General features: G+C 44.3%; 1 protein-coding gene across 1 annotated transcript in view; it reads right to left on the bottom strand.

Annotated features, from left to right (window-relative positions):
• The window catches only part of LOC311135807 (CBP80/20-dependent translation initiation factor-like), a gene marked incomplete at its 3' end in the record, with an annotated part of 115,612 nt that extends 98,822 nt beyond the window's left edge, over nucleotides 1–16,790 (bottom strand). Inside the window, exon 1 of the mRNA XM_084169848.1 lies at nucleotides 16,725–16,790. The remainder of the gene's footprint in view (nucleotides 1–16,724) is intronic.
• Nucleotides 16,791–18,993: the final 2,203 nt, after the last annotated feature.

Below are 18,993 nucleotides of genomic sequence, written 5' to 3'. Positions count from 1 at the left end.
TGCAGACGTGTGTGTGTGTGTGTGTGTGTGTCGGTGCGTGTGCGCACTGCACAGACCCCACAGAAGACGACGTGCAGCATCTAACGGGACTGAGGCAGCAGAGCAGCGAGCGAGAGAGAGGGAGAAGCAGAATGACTATTACTCCCACCATCAGTACTGCAGCCCAGGCAGCATGGGAAGAGAGGCGGTCCAGGAAAGAGATACATCAGTGTCAGACACCCAATGCACAAAGAAAGAGAGAACGTGAACGTATGAGAGTACGCAGGAGAAAAAGACAAAGAAGGGTGGGCAATAGAGGGAGAGAAAGAGCGCCTTTGTGATGACCAATGAGCAAGGGACAGCGAGAAAGAACAAAGGACAGAGTGTGTGTCTGTCTTTCTCTCTCTCTCTGTGCTTTGTTGTCACCCTCCATGCTGCTGTGAAATGTGCTCTACTGCTCTGCTCTCCTCCATGTGGTGTGTGTAGAGCACTAGCCACGTGGTTGGTTACTGAGTCCACCCCCAAATCCTCCCTCCACACAGCCCAGCTGTTTCAACAAAGAGATGCCTGCCACGCCCTAGCCAGGCTAGCCTTAGCTCCGCTCCGCTACCAGGCTAACTACAACACTATAGTTCAGCAGGCCTAGTTACAGCAGCCAGAGCACCAGAACAGCTACTAGCCAGCACACCACAGAACAGCTAATAGCCAGACAGTCAGAGCACCAGAACGCCACAGAACAGCTACTAGCCAGACAGCCAGAGCACCAGAACACCATAGAACAGCTACTAGCCAGACAGCCAGAACACCAGAACACCATAGAACAGCTACTAGCCAGACAGCCAGAGCACCAGAACAGCTACTAGCCAGACAGCCAGAACACCACAGAACACCACAGAACTGCTACTAGCCAGAAAGCCAGAGCACCAGAACACCATAGAACAGCTACTAGCCAGAACACCAGAACACCACAGAACAGCTACTAGCCAGACAGCCAGAGCACCAGAACAGCTACTAACCAGACAGTCAGAGCACCAGAACACCATAGAACAGCTACTAGCCAGACAGTCAGAGCACCAGAACACCATAGAACAGCTACTAGCCAGACAGTCAGAGCTCCAGAACAGCTACTAGCCAGACAGCCAGAGCACCAGAACAGCTACTAGCCAGACAGTCAGAGCACCAGAACACCACAGAACAGCTACTAGCCAGACAGTCAGAGCACCAGAACACCATAGAACAGCTACTAGCCAGACAGTCAGAGCACCAGAACACCACAGAACAGCTACTAGCCAGACAGCCAGAGCACCAGAACAGCTACTAGCCAGAACAGTCAGAGCACCAGAACACCACAGAACAGCTAATAGCCAGACAGTCAGAGCAATACAGTATGGTGCAGGGACTCAGTCAGTTCCAGCCTGTCTGTACGATGAATGGCATTTATTGTCCAGTTAGGATACAGTAGTAATTCACCAAGTAGTAGCCTAAATTACCAGTTGATGCAGCCATCAGATATTTTGTTACCTGCCAGTTAGTTGGGGTAAACTCTCTGCATAAGGTGTTTATTTCACATGAGCTGCCTCAGAGGACAGCTGGAGAACTGACCTAATCTTAGCGGGCAAATGTAATTATGTGGTTCTGGAGATATGATAAGCATTCATGTGGTTAGTTACACTGATATGTAAATCACCCATAGCCACTGTATACTATGGGCATGTCCTAAGAAGGGGGGGGGGGGGTAGGTAGGATATTTGTGGGTCACCAGATATTTTGTTACCTCCCAGTTAGTTGGGGTAAACTCTCAGCGTAATCACCCATGGAGCTCTGGTCAAAAGTAGGGCACTATATGGAGAATGGTGTGCCCTTTAGGACATGCCCATAGTATACAGTGGCTATGGGTGATTTGCATATCAGTGTAACTAACCACATGAATGCTTATCATATCTCCAGAACCACATAATTACATTTGCCCGCTAAGATTAGGTCAGTTCTCCAGCTGTCCTCTGAGGCAGCTCATGTGAAATAAACACCTTATGCAGAGAGTTTACCCCAACTAACTGGCAGGTAACAAAATTTCTGATGGCTGCATCAACTGGTATTTTAGGCTACTACTTGGTGAATTACTACTGTATCCTAACTGGACAATAAATGCCATTCATCGTACAGACAGGCTGGAACTGACTGAGTCCCTGCACCATACTGTATTGCTCTGACTGTCATCATTAGTTTCCACTGGCCACAAAATAATCTGAAACACAACCAAAACAACAAATGCATCCAAAAAATGTGTAGAGTCACAAGTTTGATGTTGTCATTGTGTGCTATGAATATGGTACCAAATACTTAACATTTTAATACACATAAGTACATTTTTCCAATTACTTTTGCTCCCCTAAAATGGGGGGGACCATGTACAAAATGTGCTGTAATTTCTAAAACGGTTCACCTGATGTTGATGAAAATACCCTAAAAATGAAAGCTGACAGTCTGCACTTTAACCTCGGCCATTGCATCATTTCAAATCCAGTGCTGGAGTAAAGAGCCAAAACAACAAATGTGTCACTGTCCCAAAACTTTTGGAGCTCACTGTATCTCATTTACAGTCGTGGTTAAAAGTTTTGAGAATGACACAAGTATTGGTCTTCAAAGTTCGCTGCTTCAGTGTTTTTAGATATTTTTGTCAGATGTTACTATGGTATACTGAAGTATAATTACAAGCATTCCATAAGTGTCAAAGGCTTTTATTGACAATTACATTAAGTTTATGCAAAGAGTCAATATTTGCAGTGTTGACCCTTCTTTTTCAAGACCTCTGCAATCCGCCCTGGCATGCTGTCAATTAACTTCTGGGCCACATCCTGACTGATGGCAGCCCATTCTTGCATAATCAATGCTTGGAGTTTGTCAGAATTTGTGGGGTTTTGTTTGTCCACCTGCCTCTTGAGGATCGACCACAAGTTCTCAATGGGATTAAGGTCTGGGGAGTTTCCTGGCCATGGACCCAAAATGTCGATGTTTTGTTCCCAGAGCCACTTAGTTATCACTTTGCCTTATGGCAAGGTGCTCCATCATGCTGGAAAAGGCATTGGTCATCACCAAACTGTTCTTGGATGGTTGGGAGAAGTTGCTCTCGGAGGATGTGTTGGTACCATTCTTTATTCATGGCTGTGTTCTTAGGCAAAATTGTGAGTGAGCCCACTTCCTTGGCTGAGAAGCAACCCCACACATGAATGGTCTCAGGATGCTTTACTGTTGGCATGACACAGGACTGGTGGTAGCGCTCACCTTGACTTCTTCGGACAAGGTGTTTTCCGGATGCCCCAAACAATCGGAAAGGGGATTCATCAGAGAAAATGACTTTACCCCAGTCCTCAGCAGTCCAATCCCTGTACCTTTTGCAGAATATCAGTCTGTCCCTGATGTTTTTCCTGGAGAGAAGTGGCTTCTTTGCTGCCCTTCTTGACACCAGGCCATTCTCCAAAAGTCTTCACCTCACTGTGTGTGCAGATGCACTCACATCTGCCGGCTGCCATTCCTGAGCAAGCTCTGCACTGGTGGTGCCCCGATCCCGCAGCTAAATCGACTTTAGGAGACGGTCCTGGCGCTTGCTGGACATTCTTGGGCGCCCTGATGCCTTCTTCACAACAATTGAACCTCTCTCCTTGAAGTTGTTGATGATCCGATAAATGGTTGATTTAGGTGCAATCTTACTAGCAGCAAAATCCTTGCCTGTGAAGCCCTTTTTGTGCAAAGCAATGATGACGGCACGTGTTGCAGGTAACCATGGTTAACAGAGGAAAAACAATGATTTCAAGCACCACCCTCCTTTTAAAGCTTACAGTCTGTTATTCTAACTCAATCAGCATGACAGAGTGATCTCCAGCCTTGTCCTCGTCAACACTCTCACCTGTGTTAACGAGAGAATCACTGACATGATGGCAGCTGGTCCTTTTGTGGCAGGGCTGAAATGCAGTGGAAATGTTTTTTGGGGATTAAGTTCATTTTCATGGCAAAGAGGGACTTTGCAATTAATTGCAATTCATCTGATCACTCTTCATGACATTCTGGAGTATATGCAAATTGCCATCATCAAAACAGAGGCAGCAGACTTTGTGAAAATTAGTATTTGTGTCATTCTCAAAGCTTTTGACCACGACTTTACATAAGTATTCACACCCCTGAGTCAATACATGATAGAATCACCTTTGGCAGTGATTACAGCTGTGAGCCTTTCTGGGTAAGTCTCTAAGAAGTTTGCACACCTGGATTGTACAATATTTGCACTTAAGTTGGTTGTTGATCACTGCTAGACAGCCATTTTCAGGTCTTGCCATAGATTTCAAGTCGATTTAAGTCAAAACTGTAACTAGGACATTCAGGACCATTCAATGTCGTCTTGGTAAGCAACTCCAGTTTATATTTGGCCTTGTTTTACGTTATTGTCCTGCTGAAAGGTGAATTCATCTCCCAGTGTCTGGTGGAAAGCAGACTGAACCAGATTTTCCTCTAGGATTTTGCCTGTGCTGAGCTCCATTTCGTTTATGTTTTATCCTGAAAATCCGGCCGTAATTGGGAGTCCAATAGGGCGGCGCACAATTGGCCAGCGTCGTCCGGGTTTGGCCGGGGTAGGCCGTCATTGTAAATAAGAATTTGTTCTTAACTGACTTGCCTAGTTAAATAAAGGTTAAATAAAAAAATTAAAACATCAACCCCCCAAAAATGCATTTCTGCAATTCCTGTACTAATTTGACATCATTCCCACACTGCCACGAAGAGCTGCACGATATGGGCAAAAAACCTAGGTCTTATTTTTAACCAAATGTTGCAATTGCAATTTGACTTGCGATTTAGATCAAAACACTTGGGTGAACTGTTGGAATCATGGGAATAGAATGATTGAATATAATAATGGGCACTTTGAATACAGTGTTTGACATGACATTGAATGAAAATGCCAGGAAGGAGTTATTTTGGCAGGGTAGAACCAGGAACCAAAGTGTTGGTCAGTGTTTCCTAGGGGACCCTATAATCATTGGCTACATTTAATGTTCTCTCTTAGGTACTTCATGTAGCCAACATATTCATGCTTCACCTAGTCCTCTTTGATTTAGAAGATAAACAACACACTGATCTAGGCATAGACCATCACTGGTATCAGGCTGTATAGCTAACTACGTTTTCTCTGACTCAGTACATTTATTAGCTAGCTAGCTAGCCAGCTAACTAGCGATAAGAATTAGTGGATAACACGATTTAGCCACAACTTGCTAAGAAAAGACAAACTAGCTGTTTGCAGATGTAAGAAACAAACTAATAGTGTAATTATACAACGCTTGTGGATTTATATTAAGCAACATAGCGGAAACAGCATCATCGTCATCAACATTGTTGCATAACCATGCAGACTGAACGCAAGTGTCTCGTGGTCGAGCAAACACTATTATTGCACACAGTGAGTTCATGCAACTTCTGTGACTTGTTCAGCACATTTTACTCCTGAACTTACACTATATAAACTCAGCAAAAAAAGAAACGTCCCATTTTCAGGACCCTGTCTTTCAAAGATAATTTGTAAAAATCGAAATAACTTCTCAGATCTTCATTGTAAAGGGTCGCGACCGGGAGACCCATGGGTGGCGCACAATTGGCCCAGCGTCGTCCAGGGTAGGGGAGGGAATGGCCGGCAGGGATGTAGCTCAGTTGGTAGAGTATGGCGTTTGCAACGCCAGGGTCGTGGGTTCGTTTCCCACGGGGGGCCAGTATGAAAAAATTAAAAATAAGAAGAATAATAATAATAATGTATGCACTCACTAACTGTAAGTCGCTCTGGATAAGAGCGTCTGCTAAATGACTAAAATGTAAAAATGTAAAATGTTTCCCATGCTTGTTCAATGAACCATAAACAATTAATGAACATGCACCTGTGGAACAGTCGTTAAGACACTAACAGCTTACAGACGGTAGGCAATTAAGGTCACAGTTATGAAAACTTAGGAAACTAAAGAGGCCTTTCTACTGACTCTGAAAAACACCAAAAGAAAGATGCCCAGGATCCCTGCTCATCTGCGTGAACGTGCCTTAGGCATGCTGCAAGGAGGCATGAGGACTGCAGATGTGGCCAGGGCAATAAATTGCAATGTCCGTATTGTGAGACGCCTAAGACAGTGCTACAGGGAGACAGGACGGACAGCTGATCGTCCTCGCAGTGGCAGACCACGTGTAACAACACCTGCACAGGATCGGTACATCCGAACATCACACCTGCGGGACAGGTACAGGATGGCAACAACAACTGCCCGAGTTACACCAGGAACGCACAATCCCTCCATCAGTGCTCAGACTGTCCACAATAGGCTGAGAGAGGCTGGACTGAGGGCTTGTAGGCCTGTTGTAAGACAGGTCCTCAACAGACATCACCGGCAACAACGTCACCTATGGGCAAAAACCCACCGTTGCTGGACCAGACAGGACTGACAAAAAGTGCTCTTCACTGATGAGTCGCGGTTTTGTCTCACCAGGGGTTACACCGAGGCCTGTACTCTGGAGCGGGATCGATTTGGAGGTGCAGGGTCCGTCATGGTCTGGGGCGGTGTGTCATAGCATCATCGAACTGAGCTTGTTCTCATTGCAGGCAATCCCAACGCTGTGCATTACAGGGAAGACATCCTCCTCCCTCATGTGGTACCGTCATAGAATGCCACCTTTCCAACAAGTCAGTTCGTCAAATTTCTGCCCTGCTAGAGCTTCCCCGGTCAACTGTCAGTGCTGTTATTGTGATGTGGAAACGTCTAGGAGCAACAACGGCTCAGCCGCGAAGTGGAAGGCCACATAAGCTCACAGAACGGGACCGCCAAGTGCTGAAGCGCGTAAAAATCGTCTGCTCTTGTGGCTGAATGGAAGCCCGCAGCATGTTCCAACATCTAGTGGAAAGCCTTCCCAGAAAAGTGGAGGCTGTTATAGCAGCAAAGGGGGGACCAACTCCATATTAATGCCCATGATTTTGTAATGAGATGTTCAACAAGTGCGCGTCCACATACCTTTGGTCATGTAGTGTATTTAGTCTTGCCATAACAAAGGGGTTGAATACTTGACTCAAGACATTTCAGCTTTTCATTTTTAATTCATTTGTAAAAATGTCACACCCACCAAAAAAATAAAAATCCACTGACATTATGGGGTATTGTGTCTAGGCCAGGGATACAAAATCTCCATTTTAAATTCAGGCTGTAACAGAACGTGGAAAAAGTAAAGGGGTATGAATACTTTCTGAGGACACTGTAGCTCTGCCTTATGAATGTCTGTTGAGGCAAAGTACACTAGCAGCCAGGAAGGAAGCCACAGCCGGCCAGTGAAAAAGCTGCAGCCAGAAAGGAAGCCACAGCCGGCCAGTGAACAAGCTGCAGCCAGACTCACCACTCTCCACTTGAGGTGTGTTCAGATCAGGACGTTGCCATGGGGCCTCACTTCCATACGCTGATTTCATTGGAGCTTAGTCTTCTAGTCAATGAATAAATTAGGCAGACTGGGAGCTCCTCGCTCCTCAGGGGTTCCTGTGTGTAGACTGTAGACTGTAGACTGACCACAGACTGCAGCACAGAGACTAGGATTAGCTCTACCTGCCATGCTGTGTGTCTGTCTGTGTGCTGGATAATAAGGATGCTTCCTAGAAGTAGACTATTCACAGACACTCTGTTTACACACACACGGGCTAACAGAACAGTCAGGTGAAGGTTGTAAAGAGGAAACTGGAGCCATGATGATACAGCCAGGGACTCAAACATGTACTGCAAAGCCACAGACACACTTTTTTTGGGCACGGATTTCTCACGACCCCACAACTTTTAAATTTCTTTTTTTGCCGACCCCACTGCACTTCCCTGTCGCGACCCCGACTTTGAATACCACTGCTCTACAGAGAGTCTTCAAGTGTGTGGAGGTGGGAAGGCTGCAGTGCAGAGGCGCTGGAGACTAGCGTAGCTCACAGATAAAGGGCTCTCCTCCTCTCCAGAGCTCTCTCTCTGTGTGAACGTGTATTCTGGCAGAGTAGGACTGACACAAATGGAAGTGGGAGAGAGCTCGCTCTAATGACAGAGACGATTCAGAGAGAAATAAGCACCAGTCATCATTCTCTACTAGGCAAGGCCTGGGTCCACAACATAACCACAGGGACAATTAGATATGTAAGCATGACATGATACACACACCTCAATGACATGATACACACACCTCAATGACATGATACACACACCTCAATGACATGATACACACACCTCAATGACATGATACACACACTAACAATGACTAGAGCTAATTTAATACACATCATTACACAATACTCTACTCATTATCATTATCTGTTCGATTAGGACCAATATAATAAAAGTCTGCAGTGATTGGCTGTAAAATACAATCAATTAGGCCTAGCCTATGACAATGAGAGAGCAACGCCAGACTAAAAATAGATGAAGTAATGATGGGCGATTCATCAAATGATTTATGTTTGCTTGCTCACCACAGTGGATAACCACACTTATGAGTACTGTAGTCACTGTGGCACTCACCCACTGACACTGTGGTGAGCACACACATTGTGGCACACACACACTAGGGCTGGGAATTGCCAGGGATCTCACGACAAGATATTATCACGACACTTAGGTGCTGATACGATATGTATTGTGATTCTATACTGTGATTTTATTGCGATTCGATGTTCCAAACACATTGCTCACCATATGTCTGCTGCAGAGGGACAAGAGAGAGCCATGAGAAAACGAGTTCTGATCAGTCATGGAAATAAGTGCTGAAAACAAATTGGCTCCCTATTTAAAGCTGCAATATGTAACTTTTTGGGCAACCCGACCAAATGTACATAGAAATGTAATATAGATCTGTCATTCGCATTGAAAGCAAGTCTAAGAAGTGGTAGATCTGTTCTATGTGCGCTATTTCTATGCTTCCCATTCTTAAGTTTAGTTTTTGCATCTTTTGCTTTCGGTTTTGTACACCAGCTTCAAATAAATGAAAATAAAATGTTTTGGTTATCGAAAATGTATTTCACAGCGGTTTAGATGGTACAATGATTCTTTACACCAGTGGTCACCAACGCGATGAACTGGTCAATCTCCAAGGCAGTATGACGATATTAAAATCTGGATACCGCCATGAAAATCTGGATAACGCAAAAGCCTACTATTTAGCAATTTGCATGTATTAATGCAATTGTCATGTCCGATGTCCCAAAAAAACTAACTTTCCAACGGCACTCGTGTATAACCGCAAATGGCCAACACACAGCTGATCAGGGTGCACAGTTTAAAACAATTCTGCAACCATTGGAAAGATGATTCTCCTCTATTCAATACTGGCCTTGTACTTCTGACAACGTTCAAAAATATTATTAGAATAGCCTAATTGACAAGTAACTCCTATGCTGTCAAGGTTTCCCCTGAAAACTGAATATTTTAGCCTTACAAATAGATAAACATCTTGGCCACTTGATACCTGGTTCATTGAACGGAATCATTTTATAAAAGACACAAACTGTCTTTGGCTGTAATTGTAATGTTGTACCATCCTCCAGGAGAGCACAGCAGAGCTACTGGGGGTGAAGGCTTTTTCTCCAGCCCTGCTCTAACACACCACATTGTAAAAAATCAGCTGCTCAACAGGACCTTGACAAGCTGACTGTGGTGTATTTGAGCAGGGTTGGATCAAAATCCTGCACATCCAGTAGCTCTCCAGATGGAGGGTTTTATACAGTAGCCTATCAGTGCAGTATTTGACTTTGTGGTGGGTTAAGTGCCTTGCTCAAGGCCACACCGGCAGGAGATATAATACATGGGATCAGAGACCGGCATCCTTCCATTGTCAATACCAGTGATAAATCATTTTATTTTGTGAAGTGGTTCCTTGCATCTTACAACACAATTTTTAGTCACATATTTGGCCCATGGAGTTACCCTTTTTTGGGCACAAAGTGACTTGAGCTTTCAGACAAGTAAAAATAAAGTTCATGCCAAGCCCTAATGTGTGTGTGTGTGTGTGTGTCACTGGATGTGGTGGTAGAGGAATTCAAAACCAACACAGTGGCAGTCAAAGGCGTACCCCCCTGCACATCAACTCGGTACTGGTACCCCTTCTATATAGCCAAGTCATCGTTACTTATTGTTGGGAAGGGCCCATAGATAAGCATTTCACTGTTAGTCCACACCTGTTGTTTACGACGCATGTGACGAATAACATGTCATTGTATTTGCTTACTCACCATCCGACTAAGCCTCTTACAGTTATGGACACTACTAGCATAAATACATAGGCCTAAACTCCCATCCTTCATGTTGTGAGAAGCGGGAGGGATAAGGTCAGCCCCAGAACAAAGCTTCATCACTAATGTTGAATGAATGGGTGTTATACTAACTTAACAATATCATTCAGAGTAGGCCTACGTCTGCCATGGCTGTCTTCTTTTTCAATGCTGATACCATTCCACAGAAGAGCATTATCAGTGATAGCCTATAACCTACCACCAGCACTAGCCTCTGACTATACATGTGTAGCCACTAGCCACTCTAGCTAAGAGTTGGTTAAAGGATACCGGTAGACCTAGACGAGCAATCACACAAAATGTGTTAAGGCGGCAGAGTTCAGAGCAGGCTACGGCATGCAAGTACAGCACATACATATACACACACACAACAAAACACACACAGAGGACTGTTTATGGTGTGCTCTGTGTGCAGGTCTGTCAGTGGAATGCCCTCCACTGCCAGCACATTCCACACCACAATACACCCCGCACAATCCATCACTCTGTGATGATTTCACTCCCAGGCACACTGACTACAGACTGACTGACTAAAGATGCATTGATGCATAGAGACAGCAGTACACTGTATGTACACTAGTTAGCCTTTCCCCGTAGGTCCTGAGAGACAGGAAGGTTATACACAAAACACACACAGCTACACTATCAACTGAGTGAGTGACTAAACAAACACTGTTAGCTTGCGATAAGAATAACTACACATTACTCACACATACATTTACATTTTAGTCATTTAGCAGACGCTCTTATCCAGAGCGACTTACAGTTAGTGAGTGCATACATTTTCATACTCACAGAAAGGCAAATGGACAGACATTATGGCCTAAATGGTTTAGGTCTATGACACAAATAGGCTTGTAGGCCTTTACCCAAATCAAGCCAGAGAGATATGCTGTAGGCCTAACCTCTGCCCACAAATTAGGCGCCATGCTGTGATATTATGACAACAATATGTAGATGACCTGGTACTTTCACACTAATTGAAATAGGGGAAAATGCAAGTGACTTCAATGGCTAATTTCTCTGAACAGGAAGAAGAAGAAAAATCACTGAGAATAAATGATATAGTATGAATAAACATTACTTCAAGCCGCAGCTTCATACTACTTGTCAAACGGATAACTGATACTGTATACAGGGATGGGCTTGATGTGGGATTTGGGGGGTCCGTGGATGGCTTTTGACCATTTATTTGGATTCCTCACGTCTTAAATTGTTAATAAGAGGTTTGGTACAAATCGGATGCTGGGTACTATATTTATTGAATATTAAATGAATCCTACAAATTGAAATGGCCAATTTGGGTTCAATTGATTATCTTAATTTCAAATAGTTTTTCAACTAAATAATGTTGCAGGAATGCTTATCTTATCTGTTTCTAGCTACATAAACCATTTCAGTACAATCTGAGATGGTGGGTGTCATGGATTGCTGAAATGAAATGCAACGACACTACAGCGTGGGTAAACAGTTCTGTGTGAGCGTGAGCTGAATCTCAATCTGCTATGCTAGGTAGAGAAGAGGCTGTCATGGCTGCACTGAGGGGCTTGACCCTGGTGAGTCATTGGTGGGGGGGCAGGGACTGGGGCAGGGGCAGGGACTGGGGCAGGGGCAGGGACTGGGGCAGGGCCAGGGACTGGGGCAGGGCCAGGGACTGGGGCAGGGCCAGGGACTGGGGCAGGGCCAGGGACTGGGGCAGGGACTGGGGCAGGGACTGGGGCAGGGACTGGGGCAGGGACTGGGGCAGGGACTGGGACTAGGGCAGGGACTAGGGCCAGGGACTGGGGCAGGGACTGGGGCGTGCAGGCATGGTATAGGCCCACTGGGCTGCCCTAAATGCCTGGCTCACCATCAAAGCCTCAGGCTTGATGCACAAGGCCTGAAAAAAAATAAAAACGTGTGCATAATGTATGCACGAAATAATACACGTAGTAGGCCTATTGTGGCACAAATACAATAATGTATTTTCAGCCAGGACAGGAAATCTAGCCTAAGGCCTCAAATCTTTCTGTCAACAAAAGAACGTTGACAGGAGTAGTAAGCTATCCAGGACTAGCTACAGTGGCCAGTGAACAAAGATAATTAAGCAGATGACTTTGGGTGGCATTAGTGAAACTGTTACCAGTCACCAACAAATCGAAGAAGCTAAACCACACCAAGCTGCTGAAAGATATATTCCAAGGCAAATCGTGACCAAATAACAGGAGCAACACTGTGTGGTTAAAAGTATTGACTACAGAGACAACAACAAGCTAAGCAAGTGTCTCAAACCAAACTCCCCTAAAACTTAGGGGTTAAAGCGGTCTATATATCCTAAGTTAATCTTTCTGTTCCTCCCAATGTGCTCCTCACCAGTTTAATGACCCATACTTGATTTATTTCAGAATGTGCTGCTCACTGCTTCTAATGCACTGAAAGGCCTATTCCATCTAGTGCAGTTCCCTGCTTAATATTATAAAATGGAATGTGGGCCACTGAGCACTTCTTGTCGATTTATCCAATCATTCTGACATAAATAAAAAATATGTTTTATTTCATCCTCCATAGCTGCCCACACTTACAATACTGCTTAAAAGATTGGCTCAAAAAGTACAGTGAACCACGGCATAAAACAGTTACACTAGCTTGGCTTTCTGCATCACAGTAACAACACTGTAGTTCAGTTGAGGACTTGAGGTCACCTGATTTCCAGCCAGGTCATCTAGTCCAGTGGTTCCCAACCAGGGGTACTAGGACCCCTGGGGGTATTTGGCCTAGCCACAGGAGGTACCTGAGAAGACTCATGAGACCATGTGCTTACCGGTAAAATGCACGAGGGGGCACTTCATGGGTACTCCGGCCAGAGCAAAATTCAGTTGGTGGGACAGTAACCGAAAAAGGTTGGGAACCACTGAGTTAGATCATCATCTCAGGTCTTGTCACTGTGGTGACAGAGGGCCATAGGCTGTGACCCCAGGACTGCATTAGTAGGCAACAGAAATCAATGCAGAGAGCACTTAGGTTCGATAACTGGCTGGCCTTTGCCCAGGCTGACCTGACACAAAACACTGCAGCCTAAGTTGACACAGAACACTGCCCAGACCCTGATGAAAGAGGCCCAGGCAGGCTGTGCATACAATAACATGAATCCCATTACATATAGAACAATACATGATATGATCTCTATGGGGCTGTGTTTCATTCCAGGAAGATGTTTCCTCCCATCTGCTCTCGTTCGATACCCTTCACAGATCTAATATAACTGGATATATGAAAGCAATATGGCAGAAACTAGGTGTAGTCTGTCTTGACATCATGCAGATAACTACTGTACTCTCTCCCTTAGATAATTGTGTTTTCCATAAGAGCAAAAAGGCAGAGGACACTGGTTAAACCTGACCTACCACTTACACAACAGACACAGCATACGGGCAGCAGCCATATTCCACATCAATGTCTTCAAATACCACTGTTTGGTGCTACAGATCCATGAGCTTGTTAGTGCCAGCAGTAATCTTTTCAAATGCATCCTATTGTGTGTATGCATGCAACAAGCCTTTATCAGTCAGTGGGGTGGGCAACTTGTTTGAATGCATCAACCCCCACATACCCCCACCCATGAACATAGATAGACACATACTTTGAGACAAAAGCATACAGTGCATTTGGAAAGTATTCAGACCGCTTGACTTTTTCCACATTTTGTTACGTTACAGCCTTATTCTAAAATGTATTAAATTGTATTTTTTCCTCATCAATCTACACACAATACCCATTAACGACAAAGCAAAAACAGTTTTCAATTTTCTTGTAAATGTATTAAAAATTAAAAACTGAAATATCACATTTACATAAGTATTCAGACCTTTTACTCAGTACTTTGTTGAAGCACCTTTGGCAGCGATTACAGCATAGAGTCTTCTTGGGTATGACGCTGCAAGCTTGGCACACCTGTATTTGGGGAGTTTCTCCCATTCTTCACTGCAAATACTCTCAATCTCTGTCAGGTTGGATGGGGAGCGTCGCTGCACAGCTATTTTCAGGTCTCTCCAGAGATGTTCGATCGGGTTCAATTCTGGGCTCTGGCTGGCCCACTCAAGGAAATTCAGAGACTTGTCCCAATGCCACTCCTGCATTGTTTTGGCTGTGTGCTTTGGTTCGTATTGAAAGGTGAACCTTCACCCCAGTCTCTCTGTGCTCCGTTCATCTTTCCCTCGATCCTGACTAGTCTCCCAGTCCCTACCGCTGAAAAACATCCCCTCAGCATGATGCTACCACCACCATGCTTCACCGTAGGGATGGTGCCAGGTTTCCTCCAGACATGACGCTTGGCATTCAGGCCAAAGAGTTCAATCTTGGTTTCATCAGACCAGAGAATCTTGTTTCTCGTGGTCTGAGATTCTTTAGCTGTCTTTTGGCAAACTCCAAGCGGGCTGTCATGTGCCTTTTACTGAGGAGTGGCTTCCGTCTGGCCACTCTACCATAAAGGCCTGATTGTTGGAGTGCTGCAGAGATGGTTGTCCTTCTGGAAGGTTATCCCATCTCCACAGACAAACTCTAGAGCTCTGTCAGAGTGAGCATCGGATTCTTGGTCACCTCCCTGACCTAGGCCCTTCTCCCCCGATTGTTCAGTATGGCCGGGCGGCCAGCTCTAGGAAGAGTCTTGGTGGTTCTAAACTTATTCCATTTAAGATTGATGGAGGCCACTGTGTTCTTGGGGACCTTCAATGCTGCAGAATTGTTTTGGTACCCTTTCCCAGATCTGTGCCTCGACACAATTCTGTCTCGGAGTTCTACGGTTTTTGCTCTGACATTATATAGACATTTGTGTGCCTTTCCAAATCATGTGCAATCAATTGAATTTACCACTGGTGGACTCCAACCAAGTTGTAGAAACATCTCAAGGATGATCAATGGGAACAGGATGCACCTGAGCTCAATTTCGAGTCTCATTGCAAAGGGTCTGAATACTTATGTAAATAAGGTATTTCTGTTTTTCATTTTTAATAAATTAGCTAAAATGTCCAAAAAAACTGTTTTCGCTTTGTCATTATGGGGTAGTGTGTGTAGATTGCTCAGGACTTCTATTTATTTAATTCATTTTAAAATGAGGCTGTAACATAACAAAATCTGGAAAAAGTCAAGGGGTCCGAATACTTTCCCAAAGGCACTGTAAATAATTACATCTCAGGAAAAACGTGTTTGTTACAATAAGCCTTCAACCTCAGAGAACCATGCCAACTGAACTTGTATGAGCTTGCCTCTGTTTAAATTCTGCACTAGTGCAGACATTCGTTTCCATTACATTTGATTGGTGTTGTTCAGACATAATCTCTTTAGGAATCCAAGGAATCTAGGGTAGTGAATAACCTGGAGGGCCTTCTGTAACTGTTAAATGAAGCAATGCCTTCATGATGTAACCAACAACAAGTCATGTAATTAGTCAGTAGTTATCTAACTTACTAGCTAGCTAGTTAGGTAGGTCAAAGATTTGTACAACCAGTTTCCCTTTTATGTGTGGCTAGGTAGCCAACTAGCTAAATGACCAAGTAAATGTATTCCGATCAAAAACTCAGCTAGCATCGCTAGCTAGCTAATGCGTTAGGCCAGGGTTGCACTCACCTGACTGGCTATTTTGGCACTGTATATGCCAGGGCTAGCTGGTAAAATATAGCATCTAACGGTCTCAGCTGGGTCTATCTTTAATGTTTTTTTGAGCGTAACAAAAATCGGCTAATAATAACAACAAAAACGGATTTCGGATACCAAACCGTTAGATATGGAATCTTTCGGTGTTCTATTTTGCAGGACGCGAGCCAGGAAATGTGTTGAGTGCCAGAAGAATGACCACACATCTGTCCGGCCTCCGGCGCTTCCACGCCCTACGCTGCCTGCCTGGCTGGGTCTGCCGTCTGCATCTAACAAAGGTGATGCAACCGAGGTAGATGAATTTAGCTAGATAGATAGATAGATAGATAGATAGCCCTTAACAAAAAACAAGGAATGCAGTTATATAGTAGTTAGGTATCTAGTTAGCAAGCTAACGAACTAGCTGCCTAGTCATACAATCCTAGCTGGCAGGCTAGCTAATAAAATGTCAACAGGTTTGTCTGATTAGGAAGTCTGTATAGGACATTTTGATAGTCAACAAATGCAAATGTAATTTAGTTTAATTAATCCTCAAACTCAAAGCCAAACGTTGCCTGTAATAACTATAGTTACAAGGCAGTCACAGTTTTATGGCATGCCACAATCAGTTGAAATGTACTCAACATCATCATCATTTAGCCACAGGGCGCAGCGACAATTTACACAAAATCCAGCGCATTGGATCTGGTTAACTACACACCGTAGCTAGCTAACTACCCTACTGTAGCTGAACACTCAACCGGCAAACGTTATTTCAAAACGATCTACAGGACAGAAAACAATAGATCCTCACCCAAATCTTGGATTCGGACAGCTGGGGAATCCGGGAGCACCTCCTGATATTAAACTCGCCGTGTCATCCGTGTATTTCTCGGGAGAAAAACGTGTTCGCGGAAAGAAAAGATTACGCTTCCCGACACAAGCAGGAGGAATGCAAGAATGTGACGTTCAGTCCGGTACGTGGAGGCTTGGATTCTGGGAGCTGTAGTTCTGTATGGAAGTGAGATTCCATGCAATCGCAGTGTCAGGAGCTGTAATTTTATTTGTTTGGAATAATACAGACTTGTACAAACATTTGAGGAGGGTCAATTCATTAATGGGAGAAATGTTGAGTTTTTCTTATTTCTGAAGTCAATGTCAATCGATAGATGTTTTCTATTGTCCCTGTATTCCGCATTGATGGTTAATGTGCATGCAGGCTCAAACAGAGAGAATGGGCGCGTTCGAGCGGATCACTTTTGTCAAGTGGATGGTCCCCCGCATTTCAAAGTGTGTTGCATTATTGGGTTTTATTAATACAGATTGTCCGATTTGCGCCTAGCACTGAGGTATAATAAGAACTGGAGACTCCGTCCAAGATGTCCGACCATTGTTTTCAAGGTAATCTACTCACATTCCCATAAACCGATTCATGGACTTCCTATATCTGGCTTGCATCCGGTTTATATGGACCAAGGACCAAAATCACATGTGCACTAGCACTCAGTGCGCACAGGGAGCAGCGACGACGTCATCACCTCATCCAAAAACATGTAGACATTGGATGAATTTAGTGAGTGATGGAAAAAAAATCTGCCTCAGCTAAAATAATTTGAATAATTCAATGGGAGTTTTGTGCACAAAGGCAGTACTTGACTTGGGCTGGAGCTGCCCGGAGCGCCCAGATTCACACACTGAGGCAAAAAAAGGTTGATCAAAGCGGAATGAAGGCGGGATCTGCATTGAATAGCAATGAAGAGTGGGCATTCATTTCCTGATTCCGCTTTATTCAAGTTCATTTGCCACTAGTCTGGGAATCTGTGCGTGAGAGGAGGCTGTCAGCTTGAAAATACGCCAGCCTGAATGCGCATGACGCGCTCTTCCAAGTTGTCAAATTAGGGTTTGTAAGGTCATGAAAAGTCATGGAAATTAGCAGAGCTGCCAACTCTCACGCTTTCGCCGTGTGACACACGTTTTTGCCTGTTTTCACACGCTCTCACGCAAAAAAAATCGGCCGAGACTCGTTCGTTCCTTTTTTCAAACTCCCCGACGGTAGATGGCGCTGATGAGCGCCACTGAACCATATGCGCTGCACCCCGAAGTTAGCGACAGAAGAAGAGATACCATTACCGCGAAAGACAACAGGAGAAGAAACGGTCACTACCTCAAGAAGTCTGAAAAGAAGCTGAGCTGAGACTAGGTATGTAACAATGAAATGTCGTCCAATTGAGTACTCACTCTCTTAAACTTTAAATCTTGAAATAAATTATTTGTTTGTGCGTGTGAACATGATTTAGTGTGGTGAATGTAAACTCAGCTGATTTCGAACAGGTAAGATGTATTCCAAAGAATTTAACATAAATACAGGAAATGCGTGCAATAGAAGTAGACTTGTGCAGACATTCACTGACCCCATGACAGAAGTGTACCTGCTGTTCTTCCAAGCCACCATACCAACTTTCACTTCTTTCAACTTGCTGCTTCAGAGAGAGCAGTCATCAATATTTTTGTTACATGATGAGGTGGGATTGGATTTTGCTGTTTTTATCCATTGTGTGTTTCTTGCTGATATCTGCAGGGATCCTCTAAAACAGGTTTCACCTACTATTTTTGTAAATGTCTGTTATAGATGGTGAAATTCGTACGCAAGCTATGTTCCAAGTTTATGGTTCCAGCAGCTCTGCAGTGCCACGAGGAGCCTTGTGAAATTGCCTTTAAAGAAAAGGCAAACCATTTACCAGGTTAGTATTTGACTATTATTATGATCAAACACTGTGATATGTGATATTTAGCCTTGTACCTTATACCGATATGCTGTATTGGGTTCACAACCAGGGCTAAACTTAACAGATTACTCGACGAGGGTGACATCACACCACAGCAGGTGGATTCATTCCATGAAGCTGTGTTGTGTTTCCTGACAAGTGCTGTGGACTATGCACTTAAGAAGCTGCCACTGGAAGAGCCACTGATCAAGCACGCACAATTTGTAGATGTACGGCAGAGGGCTGAAAATGACATCGAAGATGTCCTGTACTTTGTTGAAAGGTTAGTTTTTTTCTCTAATTATTGTCTATCATCTT

Source organism: Coregonus lavaretus, assembly GCF_964263955.1.
Source record: "Coregonus lavaretus genome assembly, chromosome: 10".
NCBI lineage: Eukaryota > Metazoa > Chordata > Actinopteri > Salmoniformes > Salmonidae > Coregonus > Coregonus lavaretus.
The sequence above is the reverse complement of the archived record's forward strand: the minus strand, read 5'-3'. Positions and strand labels throughout refer to the sequence as shown.